We start from the raw sequence: 3,616 nt of genomic DNA, 5'->3' as shown, positions 1-3,616 counted from the left end.
TCCCAGTGCTCATTCATGGATATGGCAAATGTGTTTCCATTCCATAACATGGCACCTAGTTATGAATGTTTATAATTTCACATAATTTTTGGATATTATAATGTCTCTGTCTTTAATATTTTTGTTTTCTCAAAGTTTTCTTCATATACTTTTAGGAGAACATATCATAACGCATTAACAGGTGATAAACCTTTCAAATGTGCTATTATATGGAGAAATCAATCTATAATTTTTCTACAGAAGAGTATCTGTAACTTGTTTATTAGAAGACAGCAACAGATTCATTGGGTATAAATTCATGAAAAGTATTCCTAGTACCTTTATGTAGCCATATTTTACAAGTCAGTGGAAGAGAGATAGAAAGTTACAATGAGAATGAAGAAAAAACGAAATGGGAATCTGGAAGAAGTAAGGTAAAAATAAGAGAAAGAAACACATCCTGCGTTTTGCTCATTGATTTTTCAATGGCTTTTTGGCCCAGGGCTACAATTGATTAACAAGTAAGATTGGCTTCACTGAGGACTGGCTGCCGGTGGGTCTAGAGTGAAGTGAAGTTCATCCCCAGGAGACCGTGAGTGGCAGGTTTTCATATGTTGTATTCCCACAGGACTCCTAAGATCAGAAACTTGCGCCTGTGTTGAAATATTACTGTACATTATTAAGGTCAAATATTGAATCTTTTGATATCAGCACATACCTGTCAGAACGGTTATCATCAAAAAGACAAGAAATAAGTGCTGGAGAGGATGTGGAAAAAGGAACCTTTGTGCACTGTTGGCAAGGATGTAAATTGGTACAGCCGCTATGAAAAACGGTGTGGAGGTTCCTCAAAAAGTTAAAAATAGAGCTACCGTATGATCAACAACTCCGCTCCTGAACATTTTTCTGAAATAAACAAAAGCACTAATTTCAAAAGATAGGTACAATCCAATGTTCATTGCAGCATTATTTACAATAACCAAGATATGAAAAGAATTAAAGTGCCCCTGGACAAATAAATAAAGAAAATGTGATAGATATAGAGAGAGAGACGGAGATACAAACAGAAATATTACTGTCATAAAAAAAAAAAAAACAAAGTTTGTCATTTGCAATAACATGGGTGGACCTAGAAGGGATTATGCTCAGTGAAATAAGTCAGAGAAAGATAAATATTGTACATTTTCACTTATACGTGGAGTCTAAAAAAACAAATGAACAGATATGACAAAACAGAAGCAGATTTGCAGATAGAGAAAAGAATTAGTGGTTGCCAAGGGAGAGAGGGTAGGAGGAGAAAAAAAAGAAAAAAAAACAAGAACAAAAACAGATGAAGGGAATTAAGAAGTACAAACCTCTAGTTATAAAATGTCACAGGGATGCAATGCATAGCACAAAGAATTATAGCCAATATTTTATAATAACTTTGTATAGTTTGTGAGCTTTAAAAATACCAAATCACTATGCTCAGTGCTAACAACATTAGTTTTAACTATTATTGCAAGTCAACAATAAATAAATAAATATTGTGTCTCTTCATGACCATTGAAAGGCTGAAGATCTGTTGAATCTTCAGTTATTAAAATTCAGAGGAACTTTTCCTAATAGAAATACTTAAACTATTCTAACATTTGTTATACTATTTGATAATAAACTTGTGTCAAGTATATAACCTATTTAAAACCAAGTAAGAGGTCTCAATTACTTAATGAACTACCAACATCTCAATTAGCACATATTTATTAAGATTCTGTTTTATGCTCAGCAAAATCCTAAACATGTTGAGTCAGTAGAAAAGTACCCAACATTTATAACTGCTTTTTTGACATTCTTCTCAGTCCTAAAAAATAATAATGATGACTCATTGGATGCTTTATTTGAATTATCTTAAGCTTGAAAATTATTTTGGGGACAAACAGTCATAGTTAAAATACTGGAAACGTTTTGACATTCCAGAACATGGTGTCTCTCTTCATTTACTCATTCTTCCCCAAGGTCCCCTTGGTATTTCTCACAGGTTTTAAAAACATTTTTGTTCAGTTTAATTTTAGCATGTAATTATGTCTATCGTGAATAAAATCCTTATTTTATGACATTTTAAAGTTAGATATTAACGGATAGTGTTTTCAAACGACTGCATTCTCAAACCCTGCTACACGCTAAAAATTCTGAAATGTGGCCCATGTGAACTCCTGCCATACAAATTATTTGTTTCTCACAACTAAATGTTTAATTACCTTTTCTCTAGTTTGGGATGGTCTAAATTCTTCATTTATTTTTTTGTTTTCAGTAAACAGACTGCATCTGTAAATAAAGCCAGGACACAACACAAGTTTGTCTTTTAGTTTCTAAAATGTAAAAATATAAACAAACAGAACTTTCATAAAATTAGACAATGAAATTTGTGTTGTCAATGGCAGCAACATTGGAAATAAAGCAAATATTTGCTCATTTTTATGTAAAGACTGTTCTCATATTTCATTTGGAAATATGAACCCATATTGTTTCTTTTATTTCCTTCTGTTTTTGGAAGGCAGACTGTGCCTTACTCAATGCAAGAATATCTGACTGTTTAGAAGTAAGGGATTGTTGTGATCTCTGGATGTTTCTAATATTCTTTTGTGGTCATCCTTCATTCTCCCATAATGAAGAGAATTTAGTCTTTCTGTGGTTTAATAATAAATGTTGGCCAAACACAAAACAATTAAATCAAAAGTTTTAGCAGAGGGGGTGGGCGGGGAAACAGCAGACATTGATATATTTTTTTCCAAGCTCCTTAGGTGATATTAACATGTGGTCAGAGTTGCAGCAACTTTTGTAAGGTTACTAGCCAGTTATATATAAAATATCTTGGAGCATTAAAAAAATAACTAATATTCTGTTAAGCTCTTTAAAAGCAATTGACTTAATTCTCATGCCTGTCATCTTCTAACTTTTAGGAGCAAATGATACTAAGCAGCCACTATCATCAAAATAAGCATTCCTTACTCTGTTAACATTCTCCTCATCTACCGTCCTCTTTTTGCATAGGGCAGAGTCCCAGTGTCCAATCGCCTGGCAAAGAATAGGAAATCAACATAAGTACATGTGTTGTATTTCTTTGCTGTATGTTTTCATTTTTCAAATTCATATATACATTTTCTTATTTAGTTGCCCCTGTGATCAGAAACACAGGCTTACAAGATGATTTATTAGGGTAAAAGAATATACTCAGTATTCATCTAGCAAAACAAAGTTAATTGGTCTCTAGACAAGTTATTTTCCAATAGCACTGTTCTCATAAGCACAGGATTTTAACCTACTGACTTATTAATGGAAAATCTTATGATTCCATATCACATATATAGCACGTTTGCACAAAATGTCTTTGCAGAGGGAGGTGAGGTTATTGTATGGGAGTATGATAAATTTGAGGAGTACATAATACCGAATTTTGGCACAAAATTCTAGAAACTAGAAAACATCTAGTTTCTCTCATTTTGCTTCGAAAAATATTAGAAGGAACACATTGAACACATGTGGCAGGACAAATTTTGAAGTGGCTGAAGAGCTGAGCTACTGTAGAATGTCAGAGCTCTGTTAGGGAAATCAGGAAATCAAAAAGAGATCTCTCTCACTTCCAGGATATCATGAAGTT

At 33.0% G+C, this 3,616-nt stretch overlaps 1 long non-coding RNA gene across 1 annotated transcript; it reads right to left on the bottom strand.

The window, feature by feature from the left end:
• Positions 1–256: 256 nt before the first annotated feature.
• Positions 257–3,037, bottom strand: LOC122427205. The gene is made up of 3 exons (XR_006265367.1): positions 2,968–3,037; positions 2,217–2,283; positions 257–632 (listed from the first exon to the last, which is right to left on the bottom strand). It is a non-coding gene; the product is annotated as an uncharacterized LOC122427205 (long non-coding RNA).
• Positions 3,038–3,616: the final 579 nt, after the last annotated feature.

Source organism: Cervus canadensis, chromosome 25, assembly GCF_019320065.1.
Source record: "Cervus canadensis isolate Bull #8, Minnesota chromosome 25, ASM1932006v1, whole genome shotgun sequence".
Taxonomy (NCBI): domain Eukaryota; kingdom Metazoa; phylum Chordata; class Mammalia; order Artiodactyla; family Cervidae; genus Cervus; species Cervus canadensis.
The sequence above is the reverse complement of the archived record's forward strand: the minus strand, read 5'-3'. Positions and strand labels throughout refer to the sequence as shown.